Genomic DNA, 13,129 nt, shown 5'->3' with positions numbered 1-13,129 from the left:
AGATCTCAAAGTCCCCGAAGGGACATCCGATAAAATTAGAACTATACAGAAAAAATTAGCATGATCCCTGCAGAAGGATGACACGCATAAATTGAGAAATGATCCAAGTAGAGGTGTCGAATTTGAATCTTATTGATATGAAATAAAAATAAAAATGCAGGAACAATGACAAGTGACAACACATCCTTGGAATTTTCTGATTTACTTTCTCCTTTTGAAGTGGACCCGACTCCATTTGAATGCTATTAGGGTGTGTTTGGTAAGGAAGAAAACTATTTTCTTGTTTTTTTATGGTTGGTTCGATAATTTTTTTGAAAAATATATTTTCTCTATCAAAATAAGCTTCTTAAAAAAGAATAAATGACTTTCTTAGTAGAAGTAGAAAAAATATTTTTTATAAGTGACATTTTAGATTTATTGTATCCTCTCATCCACCCAATATTCCTATCCTTCGATCATCCCACCTTCATCATTTTCGAAGCCCCACGCAACACTTCTATTATTTGTTTACTAGAATATTTATAAGTACTCTTAGGATAACATATTTTTTGTTTACTTATCAAATATTTAAAATAATTAAGAATTAATATGTTTTGTAAGAAAATATTTTCCCACACCAAACACGCCCAAATTAACCGTCTCTCTCATACACACCTACCTTATTCTTGGAAATATTTTATTACTCTATCTCAATTTATTTTGATACTATTTTTTTGAGTTAATATTAAAAAAGAACGGATGGCATATTTATATTCATATGTTTCAATTCGTTTGTATTACTTTTTTTTTAAAAAGTCTATTTTATAAAAACATCGATTTCTTTTTAGGATAATTTTTGTTTAATTTTACACATGACATATTTAAGACCACAAAATTGAAAATATTTTGATACATTCTACGTATTTTTAGTTTATGACCATCAGATTCAAAAATCTTCTTTAATTTCTTAAACTTCATATCGAGTTAAAATCAGATAAACAAATCAAACCATAAAGAATATTTAGTATAATTTCATTTAAACCTGTTAACATTTCACTCTTAATAAAATAATTTATAATTATGTAATAATGATACTTTATTTTAAACTATAAATTTCAGTTATTGTTTTTTCAAAAAAAATTATGCAAAATAAAACACAATTACACAAATTGAAACAGAACTATTATTTCCAAATAGATACTTTTGAGTAATACTAAACACAGGTGCTCGTGCTAGCACGGGCCTAATATTTATTATTTTTTAATTTTAATTAATGTTATATAGATAAAATTTAAAAAGTTAATTAAATTTTAATGTAATTTTTAGATTTTTTAAGTTGTTAATTATTTTTTGTTTGCTCAAATTTAATGTGAAGAGGTCCTTAAGTTGTTAGTTACTTTTTGTTTGCACAAATTTAATGTGAAGAGATCCATTAAGATGTCCATAATTAAAGTATTTTTCGTCATCAATCGTTAATTTGTTACTCAAAGTAGATACAAGATATAAACAAATATTACCGACATTAAAAATAATAAAGCTATAACTAAATAATATGAATTCAAAACTAAAAGTTATAGCTAAAACGGATCTCATAATTTCAAAAATATTATACACTAATTAAATTATAATAGAACAAAAGAAAAAAAATTCAAAGTTCATCAAGGCACATTGATAGAGACGTGCTTGCGTCAGTGTGAACTCTCTTATATAATAAGAGAGTATATATATTAAGCATAGGGGAAGATGCCTTATTTATTTTATTAATTATATTTTGAAAATTTTAATTTGCCTATTAGTATTTTATATAATTACTTAACGATAATGATAAAGTCCAAAAATAATTAATTTTCATAATTTATTAAAATAAAAAAGTAAAACATTTTTTTTTATTTTTAATATAAGATTAAAATAAATGATACCATTTATTTATTTTATTAATTATAATTAGAGAATATGAATTAATTTCCCATAAAAATATCGGTCAATAAGATGATAACATTTTCCTTAATTTTGTCATTATTTATCCTTTCTACAATCTCTTTTTTTTTTAAAAAAATAATTTGGACCAGTGGTTCGTTTATATCATCTCAAAAAAGACATACACAAGCTGGTTAATAGCCCAAATTTAAAAAGAGTCGGGTGGCCCAAATTAGGAAATACAAGACATTTCATGTCTTTCCCTAATAGAGTTTCCTAATTAGAGCTCTCCAAAATCTCCCTCTCCTAAGTCCCGCCTCCTTCATGATTCTTGTCCCCTCCTCTTTGTTCTTGCTCGTTTTCCGTCTTTGGGATTAACATTCTTCATTCATGGGAAAGAAGGAGTTTTATCAGCTCGCAAAGGTACTCTCTTGTTGACTCCATTCCCAAATACCGCCACTCCCCACTGCTGCGATGAGAATCCGGTGATGATGTTTGGAGTTCAAGAACTTTTTTGTTGGGACTTAACCATGACGCTCCTTCTGTCCTGCTGTATCGAGTCTGCGCTCCAGTGGATGAATCGAATTGAGGTCCCCCTTTTTCCTTGTCCTTAATTGTAATCTAAAATAGCTCGAGGCTAATAGGCTTTGACATAGCTAGATTGTCTCTTAGAAGACAGAATTTTGATCTGTAAATATTGTAGCTATGTGTTTCTGGTTTGTTCTTGCACTAGCTTAGCATGTTGGGTTAATTCTCCTTGTTTTAATTCGCAATGATGGAATTTGCTGCTTATCCATGTTAATGATTCGTCTTTCTGTGCTTGGTAGATTGTAGAAACTTTGGACTTGTACATGCTCTGCTTGATCTAGGGCTATGTTTGCCAGGTAGTCTGCTAAATGATTAGCCTCTCGAAATATATGTTTTACCTGAACTTGTTTCCTTGCTATGCACTGTTGTATTTCCTCGATTTTTTCAACATACGACCAAGGAATCTTCCACTCTTTTATTAACATGTTTTTGAGTGTTAATGAATCTGTTTCCAGTATAATCTTCTGAAAATTTTGTATCTCGCAGTACCGCATCACTTTCAACACTCCCATAATCTCGGCTTTCATATTTGTTGCCTCTCCTATAGTTTGTGCCTCAACATAAATTAAATCCCCCATGTTGTTTCTAATGCTGAATCCATATGAACTTTGTCCAAGATTTCCCCTACAAGCACCATCTGTATTGCATTTCACCCACTCTGGGATTGGCTTCTCCCAACACACTAATCTATAGTACAAAGTTGGTTTATATGCGCTTAGTTTTGTAATCATCTCCTGCCAGTTCTGAAAGCCTTCACATAACCTTGGATACATCACTTTCAGTAGCATTTGGATAGTGTGTAGACATTGTCCCAGCAACCTCGAATATGACACCTCCTTCCCATGTTTTCGAGCATTTCTCCTCTTCCACAGCTCCTACATAATAATTGGTGGTATTGCCTTAAATATTTGCTTCACCTTGTGTTGTCCTGGCCAGTCCCACCAGATTGTAATAAGTTGTTGCAAATAAACTCTTTCTAAGCTAATACTTGCACATAAAGCAAAGTGCTTCCATAGCTTTTGGGCTATGGGAGCTGTTAGAAAAAGGTGTTGTATAGTTTCCTCCTCGCCCACATTACAACAATGACATTTTGATACCACATTTACTCTAATTCTTTTGAGAACATCATCTGTGGGGATTCTTTGTCTCCAGATCCTCCAAAAAAAGAATGAGATTTTAAGAGGTAGCCACTTGAGCCATATATTATTCATCCATTCATTCTCTTCTCTTTTCTTCTGAGTTAACTGAAAGGCTGATCTAATAGTGAAATTTCCTTGAGCATTTCCCATCCACCAAGCTTTATCTTGATCATCCATATTCATGGTGGGACTGATGTTTTCCAGTATACAATCTACCATATCATGGGACAATAGTTGACGGAGTCTTACTATATTTCATTGCACATTCAGGATCATCTTTTTAACCTCAATTTCCTCATCTACTCCTTGTGGTTCTATGTAATAAAGAGCACCTTGTCTTGTCCAGTTATCCATCCAAAAGTTGGCAGTACCTTCTTTCTGTTGCCACCATATTTCGTGTTCTACATCCTCCCTAACTCGTACCATATTTCTCTATGCATGTGATGCACCCCTATTATGAGCCAATATGGGGTGATTTTTTTAAGTATTTGTTCTACGTAAATGTGCTCCACAATGATTTCTGAGTTTTAAAAACCCACCACAGTTTAGCAAAGAGAGTATTAGATGTATTACAAAGGGATCTGAAGCCTAGACCTCCTTCCTTCTTTGGATAGCACATCTCCGACCATGCAACCCAATGTTTTCCTCTTACTCCAACATAGTTACCCCAAAAGAACTTAGCAAACATCTGATGAATTTGATCTATAATACCTTTTCGTGGGGACAGTGTTGATAGCATATAAATTGGTAAAGACTGCAGTACATGATTTATCAAAATGTATTTTCCACCAAATGACAAGAATTTGTTTTGCCATGAGAAAATTCTGGCAGCAACTTTCTTGAGTAACCCTTCAAAATAGCATTTTTTCTTTCTTCCATAGTAAATAGGACAACCTAGATATGTGAATGGAAAGTTACCAGGCCTGATTCCAGTCAGCTTTCGCAACCTGACTGTTACAATTAAAGGAGTCATTTCATGCAGGTAGAAAAAGCTCTTATCTTTGTTGACCATTTGTCCCGACACTCTTTCATAGTCCCTCAATACCTTCATCATTTGGATCACTGAATGCCTCTCCCCTGAACCAAACAAGATTATGTCATCTGCATAGGCTAAGTGATTGATTTTAGGGCTCCATTTTGGCATTCCAAATCCTTTAAACGACTCCTGCTCATTAAGTTAATTGAGGCTTCTTGATAACACCTCAGCAGCTATAATGAACAAGGTTGGTGACAGTGGGTCTCCTTGTTTTAGTCCTCTAGTTGAGTGGAAGAATCCATGGGACTGTCCATTTATCAATACTGAGTAATAATTAGCAGAAATCAACCTCCAAACCATATCAATTATCACTTCTGAGAAACTAAACTTTTGTAGAACTTTGGTTAAGAATACCCAAGCCACTCTATCATATGCTTTAGCCATATCCAACTTTACCACTACATTGACCTCTTTATTTCGTAGGTGTATATCCCGTATTATTTCTTGTGCCAATAATACATTTTCTGTTATGCTTCTTCCTTTCACAAATCCTAATTGATTGGTGAGATAATATTAGGCAGCACTCTAACTATCCTTTCATGCAGCACTCTGGAAATCACCTTGTTTGTAAAATTGCTCAAACTGATAGGCCTTGAGTCTTTGAATTCCTGCATAAACTCCTTTTTGGGGATCAACACAAGATTAGTATGTGTAATGAATTTGGGCAACTCATGTCCACAAAATAGCGCTTTAACTAATCTTGTCAAGTCCTCTCTTATTATATCCCAACAGTGTTGAAAAAATCTACTAGTGAAGCCATCCGGTCCACTCACACTGTCTCCATTTAAGGTAAATACCACTTTTTTAACTTCCTCAATACTTGGAAGCTTAGTCATCTCCTCGTTCTACTCATCTGTAACTAACTTTGGGATATTTTGTAGCATGTCATACTCCTGATTGTTGCCCTCTTCTGTGAATTGGTCTTGATAAAACTCAACTACTGCATCGCCCATTTTAATCTGATCAGAAACTTCAGTCCCTCTAATGTCTGTAATGCGGTCTAGATGTAGATTCTTTCTTCTCCCTCTTACATAAGAGTGAAAGAACTTTGTATTTCTATCCCCTTCCTTAAACCATTTCATGCCAGCCTTTTGTTTCCAGCACTCATCTTCCACTACTAGATATTTCCTCAATTCTGCTTCGGCCTTGCTCAATTCACTTCTGTTAAAAAGAGTTGGTTGGAGTTCAAACTGCACTTTTTTTGCCTTGATTATATCTTCCAAAGTGGCTATCTTTTGGAAGATATCACCAAACGTGTCTTTACTCCATTTTGCTAATGCCATCTTAGTGTTCTTCAACTTGTCTTGAAATACTATAAACGGGCTCCCAAGTCTATCCGACTTCCAGTGTTGTCGAACCACCTCCTCAAAGCCTCTATGTTTAGTCCAAAAGTGTAGGAATCTGAAGGGCCTGATATGTGATTCCTCAGTAGTACTACAACGCATATGTAGTGGGGCATGATTTGATCCCTGTCTCACAAGATGATGAACTTCACTAGACGGATACAAATCTTGGAATTTTTTATTAACCAGGACCCTATCCAATCTCTTGAATATACATTCCTCCTCTACTCTTCCATTCCACCATGTGAACAAACTTCTTGAGAATTTTAGTTCTGACAAACCGCAATTGTTTATACAATGAGCAAAGTCAGCTGCTTCAAATTGAGTAAACGCTAACCCTCCCAGTTTATCTTCTTCCCTCAGAATCACATTGAAATCTCCTCATATAAACCAAGAAATGTCTGAGTCAGCAGCTATGTGTTGTAAATCTCCCCATAGGTCTATTCTTTCCTCATGGCTACATTTAGCATATACTGCCGAAACCAGTACAAAAGTGTTGTACCTAGTTAATTTTATTGTTAGTTGTTGAACCAAGTCTGCTACAATATGTCTTTCATAATCGTCATCCCAAAAAATCCAGATTTCGCCTGCCCTATTAACCAAGGCATTTCTGTAGCCCAGCTTCCTCCTATATTGTTCTAGTTCACTGGGATCCCTAAATGGTTCCATGATCGCTATATATATGTAATGATGCATTCGTTGTAGATCATCAGTCGCTCAAAAGACTTTTGAGTGTTGACTGATCTTATATTCCAAAAAATTATTTTATCAATCATTGATTAATCGCTACACTCCGATCCTTTTTACTCCTTGGTTTTACCTGTAAAGGTATGATAGCTTTACCTTTCTTGAACTCTCGCTTCAAACTATCAACATGCCAAGGTGATAGGTCTCCAGCTCTGCTGATTTGTTGAATGTTTTCTTCCATCTCCTCATTCTCATCACACTCTGCATGTTGTTAATTTGATCCTCCAAGATCTCCCTCAAGGCTGCAACTAGTTGTATAGACACTAGTTGTAGACCTGAAGGGGTATGCAATCATTCCTCATCTTCTTCCAGTAATTGATATAGTTATTTTATTACACTATTTACATTAACTGATGTTTAATATTTAATTAATACGATAGATAAAATGTGATTTAAAAAAAATATTTATATGAAAAATGATAATCAAAATGAAATTTAATTTTTAAATAATGAATAAGTAAAAAAAAATGAAAGTGGGTCCCGCCATATTCTTCAATGACATATTAAGAAAGTGGGACCGATCATATTTTTGAATGGCATGGTATAGTTTGTAGTTGAATAGAAAAAGGAGGACCGAGTTATTACTTAGGATCAAATAACAATGCAAAATATACTACTTTTTTAAGCAAGTTTATCTTGCAAATTTCTTAAAAAGACTTTAATACCCTTATAGTTTAATTTAATACTAGAAAACTAACATGTTGAAATTGTCCTTTCTAATATAGTAAAAAGTTATAGGTTTGGTTTCAAGAATATAAAGAACTTTATTATTGGTTTGATCCGCCAGCCAAAAAATGTTATTGATTTGAACCCACGTTAGTGACAACATATCCTTGGAATTTTCTTAGTAATTACGTCGCAGTTCATTTTTATTTGTTCATATAAAATATTTTTGCATTGCCATCAAAGAATGTGGTGCAGTGGATGAGGCTATTTCTATCTTAATCAAAATTTTCGGGTTTAAGCCCTGGATATAAAAAAATCTTGGCAGCGAGTAGGTTTGTTAAAAATCAAACCGAACCTGATAATCTAGATCAAAAATAAGTTATTGATTTATCAATAATGGGTTATTAGTTAAGCAATTTCGATAATGGTTTTTATTTTCTTATTATCAGGTTATCAATTCCTAACGGTTTGAGATTTTTCTCAATGGGTTAATCGATAACCCGATAGTAAATGAAATAATTATATGTATACCATTTGGTATATAAAGTCCTTGACTTAGTGTTTAGTTTCATACTCTTATCTCGTTTTGTCTCAAACTCTCGGTTATTCTAAAATTTGATAATGTTTGCTTTTAAGGAAGTTGCAATTTGTCAACTCATGTGCATGGTTCATTTTGTTTGTCACCTTATTTCTAAGTGAATCTTAATTATTATTTTTGTGTCAAATCTTAACGCTTAAATCTATAAATCAATAAATCAATAAATGATAAGTCAATATCTTAATAGGTATATAACGGTTAGCATGTCTATAAATCAATAACGGATAAACTTCAAATCAAACCAAACCGATCATTATGCAGGGCTACCCCCTCTCTGAATGGGGATCTATCCAGCGCTAATCCAGATTAGTTGGTCACCGATGTGGATATTAGAAACCAAACGAAATAAATAAATAAAATGTTTTAGCATCAAATTTTTCAATCTTAAAACAGAAGTAGGGGTCATTGACAAAAAAAGTTAATACACTTTGGTTGTTGTTGTGTCTCAGAGTCTTTTGACATACTAAATCTTGAATTAGTGAAAACTAGGATGATATTATTGGTGAGATCATCAATAACATGGCTCTCAGTCATTTAAAGCTGGAGTTTTCTGTTGGGAAGTAGGAGAACATATAATGTTGGGAAGTAGGAGAACATATAAAGTAGTTTTGATTATTGATAAAGTGAACATGGTTTACTACTTGTTGTCTTATGTGTACTCTATAAGGTGAAGAACCAGGTCCCCAAACATGAATGCGGACAACCTGTACAAATATGAGAGCTTGTGGCAAAGAAGAAAAATATTAAAGTGCAAAAATAAAGGAGCGTAAAAAGATATAAAGAAATAGTTGAAACAAAGGAGCAGAGAAGAAAATAAATAAAGAAATAGCAATTCAAGTCAAGAAGGAAAGAGGTAAATAAAACCAAGTCCTAGACAGGAAAGGAAAGAGGCAAGTTCAATAAGGAAAATGATTAGTTTTCTAGGGAAACAAATTTCTTTCCTTTATCAAAAAAAATTCTATAAAAAGTTCAAGCCAAAGAAAGGAAAAATCATCTTTGCATAAACACAAATTGACAGAATTTTCCAACAAAGGTAGAGCGATATCTATTGCATATTCACAAAAGTCATCATCTTGAGAGCAATAGTCATTGGAGCAAAATTACAAGGCTTCATCACAACTACACTGGAACCAGGGTCATGAGTTGTGTTTTAGTATGAACTATTGAATGTTGAAGTCTGATCAATTAAAGGCTAGGTTTATTAGTCTTTGTTGATTTGTTCTAGGTTTATTATTAAGTTGTAATAATTCCTAGGTTGAAGAACAAGAAGTGGGTTTGACTTCTTGAAGAGCAGTTAGTGAAGTTTGTAACAAGAAAAGAGTTTGACTTCTAGGAAAGTGAGTTTGTGAGAATTGTAACAAGAAGTGGGTTTGACTTCTTGGAGAGTAGAGTTTGAGAGAAAGTGTGAGAGAATAGTAACAAGAAGTGGGTTTAACTTCTTGGAGTGTAGAGTATTCGATTATAGTTAATTGTTGAAGAGTAAAGGCACTAAAGTTAGTTCCTTTTGATTGTTGAGTTGTAATCTTGAAGTGTTCTTGAAAATAATAAAATCATTGTGTGTTTTTTCCCTTCCTTGAGGGAGGAAAGTTTCCACAATAAAATCATTGTTTTATTGTGTCACGTTGTTATCTAGCCAAACAAATAATAATCTAGTTCTCGCTTAGGTGGTAAGATTTCTTTCAATTGGTATCAAAGCAGGTCTTTTCATTAAAAAATTCACATCTTGAAAATGATTAATGGCTACACCACAAGAAGGAGTTTTTCAAAACTCAATCCCCACTATTCAATGGAAAGTGTTATGGATGGTGGAAGAACCGGATGATGGATCACTTGATAGGAGAAAATCCAGACTTGTGGGGAGTCTTGTTGGACGCTCCAACCATACCCATGAAGAATGGAACTGATGGAACCACTCAGGTGCCAAAGGATAGGAAAAAATGGAATGTTGCGGATAAACTTGCAATTCAAAACAATGCTAAAACCAAAAAGATCTGGATATGCGGGATAGGTCTAGATGAAAACTCTACAAACTGCGCATGAAGGAACAACTCAGGTAAAAAAGTCTAAAATTGATAATTTAAACATACAATACGAACTTTTTTGAATGGCAGAAGGTGAAACAATCCAAGATATGCATACCAGGTTCACTACAATTATTAATGAAATCTACTCACTAGGAGAAATAATACCCAATTGTAAGGTCGTCAGAAAACTTTTTAGTATTATTCCAGAGTCTTGGGAAAGCAAAGTAGAAGCTATTACTGAAGCACATGATCTATATACACTAACTATGGGTGAACTCATTGGAAATCTCATGATCTATGAACTCAAGAAAAACAAAGAAAAGGAAATCGGAGAAAAGAGAAAAGAGAAGAACCTGGTTCTGAAGGCCACAACACCTGAAGATTTTAAGGAAGAAAATATCGCACTAATCTCTAAGAGGTTCTCTAGAATGTTAAAGAGAGGACAAGTGTTTCAAAGGAGGAACTCTCAAGAAACAACTGAAAATCAAAGAGAACATGTATGTCACAAGTATGGAAGTCCAGGTCACTTTATCAAGTACTTTCCACTATGGGCTCTAGAGCATAAGAGAAATGGATCATAGAAAGCAAAAGAGACCAAGAATGATAAGTATATTCTCACAAACAGACGAAAAACTAATCATGAAGTGGATCTCTCAATGAAAAAAGCATTTGCCGCGATGGGAAACTTAACAGAAGAAAAGTCTGAGAATGGTGGATTCAAAAATCGGCCATTGCTTGCAATAGAGAAAACAAAGAAATATGACTTTCTTGCACTAGTCGCCATAACCGAACTAGATGAGGAAAGAAAACCCCATCAATCACAAGAAACAATGTAGGCACTAATGGCTTAAACAGGTTCTAATGAAGATAAAGAGAAAGAAAAACAACTAGAGGTAAATTTTCTTGAAACTAAGTCTAAAATAAATATTTATTCCAAGAAACAATTGCATTCCTTGTCTTCCATTCTTATTGATGCATACTATATAGTGAAATCTAAAAAGAATCGATTAATGGATGAGTATGTATCCCTAAGACTCGATTGCATGACACTGGAAGATCAAATTACTTCTCGTGATAACACCATCAATGGTCTAAAAGAACAAGTTAAGAATCCAGAGTTAAGTCATACGAGAAAAAATCATGCTAGTGAACTTCAATTCGCTCTGGAAGAAGACATAAAACGGTTAACCATAAATTGTCAGGCCTTAACTGAAAGAAATAGACTGCTACAAGAAAATCTTGTTATGAACAAACTAGATCTGGAACGAAATCTAAGATGGACTAGGTCCTCTGAATTTTTAACTCAGATTCAAGAAAGGCAAACCACCAGTCGAATTGGAATAGGTTTTAGAAAATAGAAAAATCTTGTAGCACACACTATTCACATGTCTAAAAGTTTATGCGCTCATTGCGGAAACTCAAGTCATTTAAGGAATCATTGTAAAGCTCTATTTAAGGTCTTTCAGAAAAATGTTAAGTTCACTAAAAAGGAAGAGGCTGAAACGATTAAGAACTTGGTTCAGAATAATAATGTTCCAGATAAAAGGTTTTCTTATTTGCCTTTGTGGGGCTAGAAGATATCTTATTCATCATTTTACTCACAAAAAGGGGCTCAAGCTAATCTACATTTCCAAGAATAATATTTGACTAGTTGTCACGACCCAGACCGTCGTGATTGACACCTACACTAACCCTCCGGTGGGAGAACCATTAATACTAATCAGCTAACCCAAAAGCTAGACATTTAAAGATACGGAAGCAGATTTAAATGCAAAAATCAAATAGAGTTCCCATAATCTCCAAATGTTCGAACAAAATTAACTAACTAATGCGGAAGAATAACCTCTAGAACCTGAAAGTCAATGTACCAAAACTCTAAAGTTCAACAATTCTAAGCAAAGGGGGCGCAACTAATGAGTCCGAGATTTGGACTCATTTAGGGATTTATTTATATAGATTTAGTGTCCTCAAATGCTTATTTTGTACCAATAATTGATGTAAAACCCTTAAGTTCCAGGTATATGGATTGAGGAACAAAACAAGGACACTAATTTGCAAAAAGGAACAAAGCGAGCTAAAAGAATAAAGAAAATCAAGCCTGGTGATTGTCAAGTCCACTTGGCGAGTCGCTGAATGGCTACTTGACCGCCTAAAGTTCCAGTGTGCCAATCCCTGAAGGAAAGAACCAAGTTGGCGAGAGAAGGGAGTCGTCGGCAGATAGCCGAGTGGTATTGCGATGCAATGTTGGATCTCCCAAAGTTACAGACGAGGATGTTGAATGCCAAGGTAGAAGGGCAATGGAAATTACCAAAGGGCGGTTCGCCGAGTGGTTTGGCGAGCCCGACTTACTTCATCGAGTGATTCTTCGCAGCACATATTTGGCGACTATAAATACATTTTTGAACATTTAGTTTAGTATATTACCTCATATATTTTTAGTCTATTATTGAGTTTTGAACTGGTGAGACAGTTTTCTCTAGTTTTTCCTAAGCTTTGAAGAGTTGAAGTTTTTCACTTTTGAGAAATTAGAAATGGGTCTTTGAGATTCTTCGAATTGGAGCATTGTAAGGACGAATCTACACTTACCCAATTGATGGATAATCAATTTGGTAACTTTTTTTACCTTTTTATGATGTCTAGTTAAAACCTCAATTCTTGGGGTGTGATTATGTGATTATTGGCTGATTTAGTTTATGGGTATTACTAATTGTTAGTTTAAATGTTATTTAGAAGTGAGTTCAATCATTAATTGTGGTTTAATTTAAGAATTGTAGTTGCAAATGCAATTTTACCCTTGTGTTTTTTGCTTGCTCGAGAGAGAGATTTTAAAACTAAACTTATTGATTGATGGTCTGTGGGTATTGGGTTGGCCTGGGTTTAACTCGAGAGAGTGAATCCTAAACTCAATCCCACATATTTAGCTTGAGAGAGTGAATGGACTAAGGTGTGGGTTGTTCTTATTTTGCATGCTTGTTGATTTTCGAGAGAAATCAACTTGATTCGGGGTAAATTGTTCGAGAGAAAGTTTATCTCCTCAATAACCTAGCTTACTCACTAATATCTAGTTATTTTCTAATAGTTGCAATTACATG

The 13,129-nt window shown here is 34.0% G+C and overlaps 1 non-coding gene and 1 pseudogene across 1 annotated transcript; both read left to right on the top strand.

Moving 5' to 3' along the window:
- Window positions 1-10: 10 nt before the first annotated feature.
- LOC125837932 (U6 spliceosomal RNA) lies at window positions 11-113 on the top strand. Its single transcript, XR_007443544.1, has one exon. It is a non-coding gene; the product is annotated as a U6 spliceosomal RNA (small nuclear RNA).
- Window positions 114-9,834: 9,721 nt separating this feature from the next.
- Window positions 9,835-11,684, top strand: LOC125837865 (uncharacterized; annotated as a pseudogene).
- The last annotated feature ends 1,445 nt before the right edge of the window (window positions 11,685-13,129 follow it).

Source organism: Solanum verrucosum, unplaced genomic scaffold, assembly GCF_900185275.1.
Source record: "Solanum verrucosum unplaced genomic scaffold, falcon-dt-bn FXZP01000262.1, whole genome shotgun sequence".
Classification (NCBI taxonomy): Eukaryota; Viridiplantae; Streptophyta; class Magnoliopsida; order Solanales; family Solanaceae; genus Solanum; species Solanum verrucosum.
Note: the sequence above shows the minus strand (reverse complement) of the source record. Positions and strands in the feature narration are given on the sequence as shown.